The 16386-nt window shown below is 47.9% G+C and overlaps 1 non-coding gene across 1 annotated transcript; it reads right to left on the bottom strand.

The window, feature by feature from the left end:
- Positions 1 to 2231: 2231 nt before the first annotated feature.
- On the bottom strand, positions 2232 to 2305 carry Trnaa-ugc (transfer RNA alanine (anticodon UGC)). Its single transcript has one exon. It is a non-coding gene; the product is annotated as a tRNA-Ala (tRNA).
- Positions 2306 to 16386: the final 14081 nt, after the last annotated feature.

Raw genomic sequence — 16386 nt, 5'->3', positions numbered from 1 at the left:
AAACTTTATTGACACATTCCTGGGGTCAGATACATCACATGATCACACTGACAGAACCACAGGCACATAGACACAGGCAACAGAGCATGCACAATGTCGGCACTAGTACAGTGTATATCCACCTTTCGCAGCAATGCAGGCTGCTATTCTCCCATGGAGACGATCGTAGAGATGCTGGATGTAGTCCTGTGGAACGGCTTGCCATGCCATTTCCACCTGGCGCCTCAGTTGGACCAGCGTTCGTGCAGACCGCGTGAGACGACGCTTCATCCAGTCCCAAACATGCTCAATGGGGGACAGATCCGGAGATCTTGCTGGCCAGGGTAGTTGACTTACACCTTCTAGAGCACGTTGGGTGGCACGGGATACATGCGGACGTGCATTGTCCTGTTGGAACAGCAAGTTCCCTTGCCGGTCTAGGAATGGTAGAACGATGGGTTCGATGACGGTTTGGATGTACCGTGCACTATTCAGTGTCCCCTCGACGATCACCAGTGGTGTACGGCCAGTGTAGGAGATCGCTCCCCACACCATGATGCCGGGTGTTGGCCCTGTGTGCCTCGGTCGTATGCAGTCCTGATTGTGGCGCTCACCTGCACGGCGCCAAACACGCATACGACCGTCATTGGCACCAAGGCAGAAGCGACTCTCATCGCTGAAGACGACACGTCTCCATTCGTCCCTCCATTCACGCCTGTCGCGACACCACTGGAGGCGGGCTGCACGATGTTGGGGCGTGAGCGGAAGACGGCCTAACGGTGTGCGGGACCGTAGCCCAGCTTCACGGAGACGGTTGCGAATGGTCCTCGCCGATACCCCAGGAGCAACAGTGTCCCTAATTTGCTGGGAAGTGGCGGTGCGGTCCCCTACGGCACTGCGTAGGATCCTACGGTCTTGGCGTGCATCCGTGCGTCGCTGCGGTCCGGTCCCAGGTCGACGGGCACGTGCACCTTCCGCCGACCACTGGCGACAACATCGATGTACTGTGGAGACCTCACGCCCCACGGGTTGAGCAATTCGGCGGTACGTCCACCCGGCCTCCCGCATGCCCACTATACGCCCTCGCTCAAAGTCCGTCAACTGCACATACGGTTCACGTCCACGCTGTCGCGGCATGCTACCAGTGTTAAAGACTGCGATGGAGCTCCGTATGCCACGGCAAACTGGCTGACACTGACGGCGGCGGTGCACAAATGCTGCGCAGCTAGCGCCATTCGACGGCCAACACCGCGGTTCCTGGTGTGTCCGCTGTGCCGTGCGTGTGATCATTGCTTGTACAGCCCTCTCGCAGTGTCCGGAGCAAGTATGGTTGGTCTGACACACCGGTGTCAATGTGTTCTTTTTTCCATTTCCAGGAGTGTATATATATACTAAGTGGTATTTGTTCTTTCGGACGTTGGGAATCTGGGTTTCGCGGGAGGCGTGCCAGAGATAAATCCGTGCAGTCGCAATATCCTGTGTGTCCTTGGTGGATCAGATGGATAGAGCGTCTGCCATGTAAGCATGAGATCCCGGGTTCGAGTCCCGGTTGGGGCACACATTTTCATCTGTCCCTGTTGACGTATGTCAACGCCTGTAAGCAGCTAAGGGTGTTGATTTCATTGTAAAGTATTTTAAGTTTAGCACAAGAAAGCGATTTGGGGTGGTATGAGGATGTGCATCATCGTAACAGGTATTCGGGCTGATTCAGCTGCCCCTACCGCTATCACTTTATGCAGTCCACAGTGTTCTATATGGCGTGCAAACTATTGGTCCAACAGACAAAATTAACGGTACCTTTTTTTCTTGGACATTTAATGTAACTATATTCTGTGTTCTCTGCAGAGCACAGCTTTCTAGTTATTAAAGAGAAACTAGCTAAAGTGAGCTTCAAATGCACCTCCACCCTCACACTCATTCCTCACAAGTCAGGATTTCCAGTATGTTGTTCGTGGCATTCCTTCCAACCACTGTACACAAATTTCCGACTGCACGAAATGTTCCCAGTATTCGACCTTTTCTGGTCGCTATTGATTGGACTAGTGCGTCACTAGCACAGTCAGCTATTTCGTTAAAATTTTTAATTTAAACGTGCCTGTGCGGTAATGAAAATGAAGTGACTTTTGTAAACTCGAAAGAACAGACACCATTGATGACTGTGCAGCTTATCTAGAATAAATGATAATTAATTGTAACCCTCAGCTGCCGACACGTGTTGTTGATATAGCTCGATGGAGACAGCCGATAATGTGTGCCCCGACCGGGAGTCGAACCCGGGATCTCCTGCTTGCATGGCAGACGCTCTACCCGTCTGAGCCACCGAGGACACAGATGAATAGCGCGACTGCAGGGACTTATCCCTTGCACGCTTCCCGTGAGACGCACATTCCCAACTGTCCACAATCCACATACGTAATGTACCTAATAGATATTTTTCCATCCACACTTGTCCGCAGGTGGGGGGTTTCAAATAATTATCATTTTTGTAAACGTTATACTAAAACTAATTACGTTGACAGTTCGACGCAAACTGAACCCTCAAAAGCATGACAGGTCAGTAATCAGATGGTACAGATACAACATCTACATCTACATGTACATCCATACTCCGCAAGCCACCTGACGGTGTGTGGCGGAGGGTACCTTGAGTACCTCTATCGCTTCTCCCTTCTATTCCAGTCTCGTATTGTTCGTGGAAAGAAAGATTGTCGGTATGCCTCTGTGTGGGCTCTAATCTCTCTGATTTTATCCTCACGGTCTCTTCGCGAGATATACGTAGGAGGGAGCAATATACTGCTCGACTCTTCGGTGAAGGTATGTTCATGAAACTTCAACAAAAGCCCGTACCGAGCTACTGAGCGTCTCTCCTGCAGAGTCTTCCACTGGAGTTTATCTGTCATCTCCGTAACGCTTTCGCGATTACTAAATGATCCTGTAACGAAGCGCGCTGCTCTCCGTCGGATCTTCTCTATCTCTTCTATCAACCCTATCTGGTACGGATCCCACACTGCTGAGCAGTATTCGAGCAGTGGGCGAACAAGCGTACTGTAACCTACTTCCTTTGTTTTCGGATTGCATTTCCTTAGGATTCTTCCAATGAATCTCAATCTGGCATCTGCTTTACCGACGATCAACTTTATATGGTCATTCCATTTTAAATCACTCCTAATGCGTACTCCCAGATAATTTATAGAATTAACTGCTTCCAGTTGCTGACCTGCTATATTGTAGCTAAATGATAAGGGATATTCGCAGCACATTACACTTGTCTACATTGAGATTCAACTGCCATTCCCTGCACCGTGCGTCAATTCGCTGCAGATCCTCCTGCACTTCAGTACAATTTTCCATTGTTACAACCTCTCGATATACCACAACATCATCCGCAAAAAGTCTCAGTGAACTTCCGATGTTATCCGCAAGGTCATTTACATATATTGTGAATAGCTACGGTCCTACGACACCCCCTGCGGCACACCTGAAATCACTCTTACTTCAGAAGACTTCTCTCCATTGAGAATGACATGCTGCGTTCTGCTATCTAGGAACTCTTCAATCCAATCACACAATTGGTCTGATATTCCATATGCTCTTACTTTGTTCATTAAACGACTGTGGGGAACTGTATCGAACGCCTTGCGGAAGTCAAGAAACACGGCATCTACCTGGGAACCCGTGTCTATGGCCCTCTGAGTCTCGTGGACGATGTAATTGTTTATGTTCTTCTGTTAAAATTCACAAAGCTGTTGGGTAAAATTTACACAAAAGTCAATTTTACCATTTGTAACTGCTCGGCAATAAGCTGGTGGCGTAATAAAGTAAAGTTAGTTAACACCCAAAAAGTTCGAACACGGAAAATTATTCGTGCAGTCGCAAATTTTTGTATGGTGGATGGAAGGAGTGCCATGAACAACATACGAGAAAACGTGACCAGTGGGGATTGCGTGTTGGAGCGGGGTGAGTTTGATGTTCGCATTTGTACGTTTTTCTTGAATAACTCGAACACTGCGGCTTCTTTCGAATGCTAGTACAGTATTTAACTGCAATACGTTTCGTACAAAAATGATGCGGTTAATTTTTTCTGTAGGACTACTAGTTTGCCAGCAGCGAGTGAGATAATATGAAAATCTCGCAGGTCATTTTTGAAGGCTACGTGTAACATTGGGGGTTGCATAAGACAGCAGCGGTAGGGGTAGCTAAATCACCCTACACGTTCGAGCGCTATTCGGAAAGTAGGAACCGATCGGCCGCGAAATGGAAACCACTGTAAAAATAAAAAATAGTTTATTTACTACAGTTTGCTTCAACTTACAGCTACCTATTTACAGGGTGTTTCAAAAATGACCGGTATATTTGAAACGGCAATAAAAACTAAACGAGCAGCGATAGAAATACACCGTTTGTTGCAATATGCTTGGGACAACAGTACATTTTCAGGCGGACGAACTTTCGAAATTACAGTAGTTACAATTTTCAACAACAGATGGCGCTGCGGTCTGGGAAACTCTATAGTACCATATTTTCCACATATCCACCGTGCGTAGCAATAATATGGCGTAGTCTCTGAATGAAATTACCCGAAACCTTTGACAACGTGTCTGGCGGAATGGCCTCACATGCAGATGAGATGTACTGCTTCAGCTATTCAATTGTTTCTGGATTCTGGCGGTACACCTGGTCTTTCAAGTGTCCCCACAGAAAGAAGTCACAGGGGTTCATGTCTGGCGAATAGGCAGGCCAATCCACGCCGCCTCCTGTATGTTTCGGATAGCCCAAAGCAATCACACGATCATCGGAATATTCATTCAGGAAATTAAAGACGTCGGCCGTGCGATGTGGCCGGGCACCATCTTGCGTAAACCACGAGGTGTTCGCAGTGTCGTCTACGGCAGTTTGTACCGCCACAAATTCACGAAGAATGTCCAGATAGCGTGATGCAGTAATCGTTTCGGATCTGAAAAATGGGCCAATGATTCCTTTGGAAGAAATGGCGGCCCAGACCAGTACTTTTTGAGGATGCAGGGACGATGGGACTGCAACATGGGGCTTTTCGGTTCCCCATATGCGCCAGTTCTGTTTATTGCCGAAGCCGTCCAGGTAAAAATAAGCTTCGTCAGTAAACCAAACGCTGCCCACATGCATATCGCCGTCATCAATCCTGTGCACTATATCGTTAGCGAATGTCTCTCGTGCTGCAATGGTAGCGGCGCTGAGGGGTTGCCGCGTTTGAATTTTGTACGGATAGAGGTGGAAACTCAGGCGCACGAGACGATACGTGGACGTTGGCGTCATTTGGACCGCAGCTGCAACACGGCGAACGGAAACCAGAGGCCGCTGTCGGATCACCTGCTGCACTAGCTGCGCGTTGCCCTCTGTGGTTGCCGTACGCGGTCGCCCTACCTTTCCGGCACGTTCGTCCGTCACGTTCCCAGTCCGTTGAAATTTTTCAAACAGATCCTTTATCGTATCGCTTTTCGGTCCTTTGGTTACGTTAAACCTCCGTTGAAAACTTCGTCTTGTTGCAACAACACTGTGTTCTAGGCGGTGGAATTCCAACACCAGAAAAATCCTCTGTTCTAAGGAATAAACCATGTTGTCTACAGCACACGTGCACGTTGTGAACAGCACACGCTTACAGCAGAAAGACGACGTACAGAATGGCGCACCCACAGGCTGCGTTGTCTTCTATATCTTTCACATCACTTGCAGCGCCATCTGTTGTTGAAAATTGTAACTACTGTAATTTCGAAAGTTTGTCTGCCTGAAAATGTACTCTTGTCCCAAGCATATTGCAACAAACGGTGTATTTCTATCGCTGCTCGTTTAGTTTTTATTGCCGTTTCAAATACACCGGTCATTTTTGAAACACCCTGTACGTACATAGTCGTCGTTTCGACATCAGTCGTAGCGTTGTACCAACTTTCCAGTACAGTAGTCATAGAAGGCAGGCACCTGTGCTTTCCGCGAAATCTCTATGCTGTTCTATAGCTCGTTGCCAGTGCCAAAAGGTGGTCTTTATAGCCAGCGGTTCATGGGAGCCGAAATGAACCGCAGGGGTTGCCAAGTCCCATCGAAAACATTGCAGCAGTGTCTTCACCGCCCCTGAAGAGTGCGGCCGAGAATTGTCGTGTAGAACGAAATGCACGACACTTGTGTTTTGCGGGCTGCATAGCTTCAGGCGAAATCTCTCACCAGATGCCCATACTTGGTGGGGCACACTGTTGTTTTAGGCATTTCTATATTATCTCTTTGCGCTCTGAACTGGAAAGAGTGACGTGAAGCGATCGACCAGGCACACTAAAGAACACATCTGTCCAAAATTCCATCGGATTTTCGCTGTGTTTTCCATTTCGCACCGGATCGGACCCCACTTTCCAAATAGCCCTCATATACGAGGGACATTCAGTAATTAAAGAGACAACTTGTTCTGGAGAAAAAAAGCATATATTTTAACAAAACAATACTTTTTCTACTTTTCAGCATAATCCCCTCCAACATTTATGCACTTGTTCCAATTGGCTACAAGGTTTTTTTATTCCGGGTGCAAAAACTCTTCATCGTGATGTTTGAACCAATTTCCCACAAACTTTTTCACGTTCCCGTTGTCTTGGAACCTCTCCCCACGAAATGCCTCCTTCAGTGCACCAAACAAATGGAAATCACTAGGTGCTAAATCAGGACTGTAAGTGGGATGAGGCATTTTGTCGTTGGTTTCACGGGTTAGTTGGACAATATGAGGACGTGCGTTGTCTTGCTGGACAATCACACCTCTCCTCTGAGATCCACGACATCTCTCTCTCTCATGGCGGGCTTCACCTTGTTTGGAAGCAAATCCGAGTAGTATTGGCTGTTCATTGTACGCTGCTTTTCGAGATAATCACAAAAAACTGGACCTTCAGCATCCCAAAACACCTTCAACATAACTTTTCCTGCTGGTGCTCGGGTTCTGAATTTTTTTCTTGACAGGTGAGTTGGTGTGCTTCCACGCCATGCTTTGTCTTTTTGATTCTGGCTCACAACAGTGAACCCAAGATTCATCACATGTTACAATTTTGTTGAGGAAGTGCTCACCTTCTCTTTCACAACGTTCCTTTAGCTCAGTGCACACTCTCAACCTTGTTTCCTTGTGTAGCCACATCGACTCCTTTGGGACCCATCTTGCACATGTTTTGCGGTACTTCAGCTTGTTACAGATAATGTTACGAACTGTACCAGCACTAACTTGAACCTTATCAAGTGTCATTTCCACAGTCACACGGCGGTCGGCACGAATAATGTCATCAATACGACTCCCAAGTGAGGGAGTTGAAACTGCAACTGGTCGACCAGAACGGTGTTCGTCAGTCACTGAGTCGCGACCATTTTTGAACTGCTCCGCCCACTTGTAAAAATTTGCACGATTCATACAACCTTCACCATAGACTTTAGATATTCTACAGTATACATACGGTTTCTCGCCTTCAGCAAGTAAAAGACGAATAACAGAACGTTGTTCAACTAATGTGAAGGTTTCAAGCGGACTCGCCGTCTTGAAAAGCATTTTTGAAGTTATGAACATAACAATGTTGATGCATCAGGCGATTGGGGCTTATCCCAATGGTGCGAACTGAAAGCCATAGAAGTACCAAACTTTCCCTACAAATAGTTTTTCCCCACACAGATTCGTCTATTTAATTATTCAATGACCCTCGTATACACCGCCTGTGTAAACAGACTGCGACCAGGCGGACGTAGTCAGTGTGAGAGGAAGTGTCACAGCGCAGTGGAGCAGCGTGTAAACCTAAAGTTCTGCTGCAAATTGGGGAAGACTGCAACGGAGACACGTGGAATGTTGGAGCAGGTGTATGGGAGGGAAGCTGTGGGCGGAAAATGTGTTTACGAATGGTTGGGACGCTTCCCTGAAGGGAAGAAATGAAGGATGAGCCGCGTTCAGTTCGGCCATCGACAAGCAGAACCCGAGAAAAGATCGAGACAGTGCGACAGATGCCGGTACGAGATCGGCGACGGAAATCTCAGACTGACTGCGGAAGAGCTGGGCATGAGCCGAGGGCACGGTGCACACAATCACCCGCGATGATTTGTGTAGGCGGACCACTTGCTCCCGATTTGTGCCGCACGAGCTCACAGAACGTTATTCTACATGGGTTCCCAGGTAGATGCCATGTTTCTTCATCTACATCTACATGACTACTCTGCAATTCACATTTAAGTGCTTGGCAGAGGGTTCATAGAACCACAATCATACTATCTCTCTACCATTCCACTCCCGAACAGCGCGCGGGAAAAACGAACACCTAAACCTTTCTGTTCGAGCTCTGATTTCTCTTATTTTATTTTGATGATCGTTCCTACCTACGTAGGTTGGGCTCAACAAAATATTTTCGCATTCGGAAGAGAAAGTTGGTGACAGAAATTTCGCAAACAGATCTCGCCGCGACGAAAACCGTCTTTGCTTTAATGACTTGCATCCCAACTCGCGTATCATATCTGCCACAGTCTCTCCCCTATTACGTGATAATACAAAACTAGATGCCCTTTTTTGCACCCTTTCGATGTCCTCCGTCAATCCCATCTGGTAAGGATCCCACACTGCGCAGCAACATTCTAACAGAGGACGAACGAGTGTAGTGTAAGCTGTCTCTTTAGTGGACTTGTTGCATCTTCCAAGTGTCCTGCCAATGAAACGCAACCTTTAGCTCGCCTTCCCCACAATATCATCTATGTGGTCTTTCCAACTGAAGTTGTTCGTAATTTTAACACCCAGGTACTTGGTTGAATTTACAGCCTTGAGAATTGTACTATTTATCGAGTAATCGAATTCCAACGGGTTTCTTTTGGAACTCGTGTGGATCACCTCATAGTTTTCGTTATTTAGCGTCAACTGCCACCTGCCACACCATACGGCAATCTTTTCTAAATCGCTTTGCAACTGATACTGGTCTTCGGATGACCTTACTAGACGGTAAATTACAGCATCATCTGCGACCAACCTAAGAGAACTGCTCAGATTGTCACCCAGGTCATTTATATAGATCAGGAGCAGCAGAGGTCCCAGGACGCTTCCCTGGGGAACACCCGATATCACTTCAGTTTTACTCGATGATTTGCCGTCTATTACTACGAACTGCGACCTTCCTGACAGGAAATCACGAATCCAGTCGCACAACGGAGACGATAGCCCACAGGCCCGCAGCTTGATTAGAAGTCGCTTGTGAGGAACGGTGTCAAAAGCTTTCCGGAAATGTAGAAATACGGAATCAACCTGAGACCCCTGTCGATAGCGGCCATTACTTGGTGTGAATAAAGAGCTAGCTGCGTTGCACAAGAACGATGTTTTCTGAAACCGTGCTGATTACGTATCAATAGATCGTTCCCTTCGAGGTGATTCATAATGTTTGAATACAGTATATGCTCCAAAACCCTACTGCAAACCGACGTCAATGATATAGGTCTGTAGTTCGATGGATTACTCCTACTACCCTTGTTAAACACTGGTGCGACCTGCGCAATTTCCCAATCTGTAGGTACAGATCTATCGGTGAGCGACCGGTTGTATATGATTGCTAAGTAGGGAGCTATTGTATCAGCGTAATCTGAAAGGAACCTAATCGGTATACAATCTGGACCTGAAGACTTGCCTGTATCAAGCGATTTGAGGTGCTTCGCAACCCCTAAGGTATCTACTTTTAAGAAACTAATGCTAGCAGCTGTTCGTGTTTCAAATTCTGGCATATTCCATTCGTCTTCCCTGGTGAAGGAATTTCGGAAAACTGCGTTCAGTAACTCCGCTTTAGCGGCACAGTCGTCGCTAACAGTACCATCGGCACTGATGTAAATCGCTGGTGATTTCACTTCCGCGCGTGACCAGCATCCATTACTTCTGAACACCATCGTCACGGGAGATGCCGCTACCAGTTCGATCCGGAATCGATACTGCAATCGATGTCACTGTGTTCGCCGTTTTCCCCGTGACCAAAAAAAGCCACCTGCAAAAATGTGAGTTGAAAACTGTGTTGATCGCCTTCTCCGACAAACGGCATCATCCACCACGAGGAATTTCTCCCTGCAGGTCAAACCATTAATGCTGCATTTCACCAGTCCGTTTTGAACCGATTGCTACAGCGTATACGGCGTATTCGTCCAGAGTCGCAAAGAGCGGGAAAATGGACGCTGCTCCACGACAATGGCCCTACACACTGTGCGATCCGTGTCCGCCAATTCCTGGCGCAGGAGGTGCTAACTGTTGACGAACGCCCTCCGCACTCCCCTGATCTGCCTCCTGCGGACTTCTTTCCGTTTCCCCGCTTGAAGGCGGCCATCAAAGGTGAACGCCGTGCGCACGTGAACGCCAGCAAAGATCGTGTGGCAGCCGTTCTGTGATCGATTCCAGAGGAGGCCTCCGATGATACGCGAAGGTACTTAGCCCCCCCCCCCCCCTTCTTGCAGCGGTGTGCCGTAGGCCTCTAGAAGAGCGTAGCGTTCCGAAAGATTCGAAAAGTGCACAGGTCATCCCCGTTTTCAAGAAGGGACGTCGAACAGATGTGCAGAACTACAGACCTATATCTCTAAAGTCGATCAGTTGTAGAATTTTGAAACACGTACTATGTTCGAATGTAACGACTTTTTCTCGAGACTAGAAATCTACTCCGTAGGAATCAGCACGGCTTTTCGAAAAAGACGGTCGTGTGAAACCCAGCTCGCGCTATTCGTCCACGAGACTCAGAGGGCCATAGACACGGGTTCCCAGGTAGATGCTGTGTTTCTTGACTTCCGCAAGGCGTTCGATACAGTTCCCCAGAGTCGTTTAACGAACAAAGTAAGAGCATATGGACTATCAGACCAATTATGTGATTGGATTGAAGAGTTCCTAGATAGCAGAACGCAGCATGTCATTCTCAATGGAGAGAAGTCTTCCGAAGTAAGAGTGATTTCAGGTGTGCCGCAGGGGAGTGTCGTAGGACCGTTGCTATTCACAATATAGATAAATGACCTTGTGGATGACATCGGAAGTTCGCTGAGGCTTTTCGCGGATGATGCTGTGGTGTATCGAGAGGTTGTAACAATGGAAAATTGTACTGAAATGCAGGAGGATCTGCAGCGAATACACGCATGGTGCAGGGAATGGCAATTGAATCTCAATGTAGACAAGTGTAATGTGCTGCGAATACAAAGAAAGAAAGATCCCTTATTATTTAGCTACAATATAGCAGGTCAGCAACTGGCAGCAGTTAATTCCATAAATTATCTGGGAGTACGCATTAGCAGCGATCGTCGGTAAACGAGATGCCAGAGATTCATTGGAAGAATCCTAAGGAAATGCAATCCGAAAACAAAGGAAGTAGGGTACAATACGCTTGTTAGCCCACTGCTTCAATACTGCTCAGCAGTGTGGGATCCGTACCAGGTAGGGTTGATAGAGATCCAACGTAGAGCAGCGCGCTTCGTTACAGGATCATTTAGTAATCGCGAAAGCGTTACGGAGGTGACAGATAAACTCCAGTGGAAGACTCTGCAGGAGAGACGCTCAGTAGCTCGGTACGGGCTTTTGCTGAAGTTTCGAGAACATACCTTCACCGAGGAGTCAAGCAGTATATTGCCCCCTCCTACGTATATCTCGCGAAGAGACCGTGAGGATAAACTCAGAGAGATTAGAGCCCACACAGAGGCATACCGACAATCCTTCTTTCCGCGAGCAGTGCGAGACTGGAATAGAGGGGAGAACCGATAGAGGTACTCAAGGTACCCTCCGCCACACACCGTCAGGTGGCTTGCGGAGTATGGATGTAGATGTAGATAGTTTCCAGGAGCTGTACGAACGCTGTCAAAAGTGTGCTGTACCGGTGTCGACTATTTTGAACGACAATAAAGAACAATTGTTTGTACCTCTTGGTCCTTTTTTTGTTATCTGACTGACCGAACTTTTTAGACACACCACGTACTCTTCGTCAGTGGTACGAGGATCACTCCAAAAGAAATGCACACTACTTTTTTTTTTAAATCCATCTTTTATTCTACATGTATGAAAGTTTTACAGTATGTAGACACATCCTTTAGGAATAATATTTTCATTTCTCGACATAATTTCCATCCAACTGCCTTATGCCATTTTGGAACCAGTGCCTGTATACCCGCACGGTAAAATTCTGGACCGACCTGTTGGAGCCACTGTTTGGCAGCGTGCACAAGGGAGTCACCATCTTCATACCTTGTTCCACGAAGAGAGTCTTTCAGTTTCCCAAAGAGCCAGGTCAGCAATGTAAGGCGGGTGTTTCAGTGTTGTCCATCAGTTTTGTGATTGCCTCCACGGTTTTTTGACTGACATGTGGCCGTGCATTGTCGTGCAACAGAAAAACATCCTGCTTTTGGCGATGTGGCAGAACACGATTCAGTCGAGCTCGAAGTTTCTTCAGTGTCGTCACATATGGATCAGAATTTATGGTGGTTCCACTTGGCACGATGTCCACAAGCGAGAGTCCTTCGGAATCGAAAAACACCGTAGCCGTAACTTTTACAGCAGAAGGTGTGGTTCTGAATTTTTTTTGTCTTGGGTGAATTTGCACGATGCCACTCCATTGATTGCCTCTTCGTCTCTGGTGAAAAATGATGGACCCATGTTTCATCACCTGTCACAATTCTTCCAAGAAATTCATCTCCGCCAGTCTCGTACTGTTCCAAAAGTTCGCTGCCTAGCATTTTTCTTGTTTCTTTGTGAGCCACTGTCAACATCCCGGGAACCCAACTGGCGGAAACCTTTTTCAACGCCAAAACTTTCAGTATTCTGCAAACACTTCCTCTCGACGTAGCGTGACAATTCGTTCACTGTGATGCGTCTGTCAGCAGTCACCAATTCGTCAACTCTCCGCACATTGTCTGTGCAGTACGAGGCCTGCCGCTGCGAGGACAATCCTCAATATTGCCGTGCCCGCTTTCGTCACGTAACCTGCTCGCCCATCGACTAACTGTACTGCGATCGACAGCAGCATCTCCGTACAGCTTTTTCAACCTCTTGTGGATGTTTCCCACTGTCTCGTCTTCACAGCACAGGAATTCTATGACTCCACGTTGCTTCTGACGAACGTCAAGAGTAGCAGCCATCTTGAAGACATGCTGTGACGGCGCCACTCACGGGAACACGTTGAACTAAGTTTGAAAACAAGCGGGAAGGATGGGTCTACACACTGTAAAACTTTCACACATGCAGAATGAAAACTGTATTTTTTACAGAAATACTGTGCATTTCTTTTGGAGTGCCCCTCGTATCTTGCCTGTACAGCATACATTCGTGATAAACGGAATGAGTAATGGAATAAATTTCCCGATTCGTAGATAGATTCGCGTGTTAGACGTCTCTAATGGCGCCCGTGTTGTTGCTACAGCCGACGGCGGACAGCAGCGAGTTTCGTCGGCAGGCCGGCAGGTGGCGCAGCGGTCGGCGGCGCGCTCGGGGGAACCCCCTAGCCAGGCAGCTCGGTGTTCGGCGGGCGGCCGCTCTGCGCCTTGCGCTGTGGCGGGTCGTATCGACGGCTCGGCGGCTCCGAGATTTACGGGGACCGTAAAGGCGGCGGCACGCGACCGCCGTACGTCACGGCAGGCAGAGACGGGGCGACAGAGGGACAGATAGACACACACACGCTGCTGCTGCTGCTGCCGTGCGGCGGTGCGATGCGCTTTGCCCTGCGCTGCGGCCGTAACCGGAGACCCGGCGACAGGTAGCGTCCGCGTCGACCCAGATAAGTCTCGGCTCCACAGCCGCCACGCCACCCATTAGCGGACGTTAATAAGGACTCCGCCCCCCCCCCCCCCTTTTCACCTTTACAAGGGGCGGTTGGAAAGTCCGTGCGAAGTCCGACAGATGGCATCACCGGCGCGTATGGAGGTCATGTTTAGTTAGTAGCATCTTTGGAAAGAACGCACAACAAGTTTCAGCAATATCGATCTTCTTCTTTGTGTTTAGCATTCGTGTGAATCAAGGAAGTTGACTGATTATAAAAAAAAAAATTACGGAAAAGAATTTCGTGTAGTGATTAATACACTACTGGCCATTAAACTTGCTACACCAACGAAGATGACGTGCTACAGACGAGCAATTTAACCGACAGCAGGAAGATGCTGCGATATGCAAATGAGGAAAGTTTCCAACCGATTTCTCACACACAAACAGCAGTTGAAAGGCGTTTCCTGGTAAAAAGGTGTTGTGATGCCTCCTGTAAGAAGGAGAAATGCGTACCATCACGTTTCCTACTTTGAATAAGGTCGGATTGTGGCCTATAGCGAGTGCAGTTTATCGTATCGCGACACTGCTGCTCGCGTTGGTAGAGATCCGATGACTGTTAGCAGAATATGGAATCGGTGGGTTCAGGAGGGTAATACGGAACGCCGTGCTAGATTCCCACGGCCTCGTATCACTAGCAGTCGAGATGACAGGCATCTTATCCGCACGGCTGTAACGGATCGTGCAGCCACGTCTCGATCCCTGAGTCGACAGATGGGGACGTTTGCAAGACAACAACCATCTGCACGAACAGTTCGACGACGTTTGCAGCAGCACGGACTATCAGCTCGGAGACCGTGGCTGCGGTTACCCTTGACGCTGCATCACAGACAGGAGCGCCTGCGATGGTGTACTCGACGACCAACTTGGGTGAACGAATGACAAAACGTCATTTTTTCGGATGAATCCAGGTTCTGTTTACAGCATCACGATGGTCGCATCCGTGTTTGGCGACATCGCGGTGAACGCACATTGGAAGCGAGTATTCGTCATCGCCATACTGGCGTATCACCCGGCGTGATGGTATGGGGTGCCATCGGTTACACGTCTCGGTCACCTCTTGTTCGCACTGACGGCACTTTGAACAGTGGACGCTACATTTCAGATGTCTTACGATCCGTGGCTCTACATTCGATCCCTGCGAAACCCTACATTTCAGCAGGATAATGCACGACCGCATGTTGCAGGTCCTATACGGGCCTTTCTGGACACAGAAAATGTTCGACTGCTGCCCTGGCCAGCACATTCTCCAGATCTCTCACCAACTGAAAACGTCTGGTCAATGGTGGCCGAGCAACTGGCTCGTCACAATACGCCAGTCACTACTCTTGCTGAACTGTGGTATCGTGTTGGAGCTGCATGGACAGCTGTACCTGTACACGCCATCCGAGCTCTGTTTGACTCAATGCCCAGGCGTATCGAGGCCGTTATTACGGCCAGAGGTGGTTGTTCTGGGTACTGATTTCTCAGGATCTATGCAGCCAAATTGCGTGAAAATTTAATCACATGTCAGTTCTAGTATAATATATTTGTCCAATGAATACTTGTTTATCATCCGCAGTTCTTTTTGGTGTAGCAATTTTAATGGCCAGTAGTGTACTTTATGAAAGGCAAAACGCCTCAGGAAACTAAAGAGAAGGTTCATAAACATTACGGTGACTCTGCACCTTCGATTAGAACAGCTTATGAGTGGTTTCAGAATTTTTCGGAGTGGCCATAAGGGCACAAGTGATGCTGAACTTTCTGGACGCCCTGTGAAGGTTACGACTCCAGAAATCGTTGATAAAATCCGTGATGTGGTGATGGATGACTGAAGAGTGAAGGTGCGCGAGATTGCTAGTGCTGTGGGCATCTGGAATGAACAGGTACATAATATTTTGCATAAGCATTTGGACATGAGATAGGTGTTGGCAAGATGGGTTCCGCGATTGCTCACGCTTGTCCGAAAGCGGAATCGTGTGAAGTGTTGCAAGGATGGTTTGTAGCTCTTCAGGAAGAATCCGCAGGACTTTAAGCGTCGTTTCGTCACTGTGGATGAAACACGGATACGTTGCTATATTCCTGAGACCAAGCAACAATCTAAACAATGGGTTACCAGGGCAGAAATGCACCAAGAAAGACGAAGACCATTCCTTCGACCGGAAAGGTCATGGCGACTGTCTTTTGGGATTCGCAAGGGATAATCCTCATCGACTATCTGGAAAAGGGTAAAACTATTACAGGTGAATATTATTCATCGTCATTGGGCCGACTGAAAACCGAGCTGCAAGAAAAACGCCGGCGATTGGACCGCAAAAAAGTTGTTTTCCATCACGACAATGCACCAGCACACACCTCAGCAGTTGTGGTCGCAAAATTAATGGAAACAGGATTCCAACTCGTTTCACATCCCCCCTCTATTCTCCAGACTTGGCTCCCTCGGACTACTATTTGTTCCCCAATTTGAAGAAATGTCTGGCTGGACAGAGATTTTATTCAAACGACAAGGTGATTGCAGCAACTAGTAGCTAGTTTGCAGACTTGGACAATTCCTATTATTCAGAAGGGGTCAACAAATTAGATCAACGTTGGACGTGGCGTATAAGTCTGAAAGGAGACTATGTCGAAAAATAAGAAAGGTTTACCCCAAACACGTA

Source organism: Schistocerca nitens, chromosome 11 (genome assembly GCF_023898315.1).
Source record: "Schistocerca nitens isolate TAMUIC-IGC-003100 chromosome 11, iqSchNite1.1, whole genome shotgun sequence".
Taxonomy (NCBI): Eukaryota; Metazoa; Arthropoda; class Insecta; order Orthoptera; family Acrididae; genus Schistocerca; species Schistocerca nitens.
This window is presented reverse-complemented; position numbering and strand designations above follow the sequence as displayed.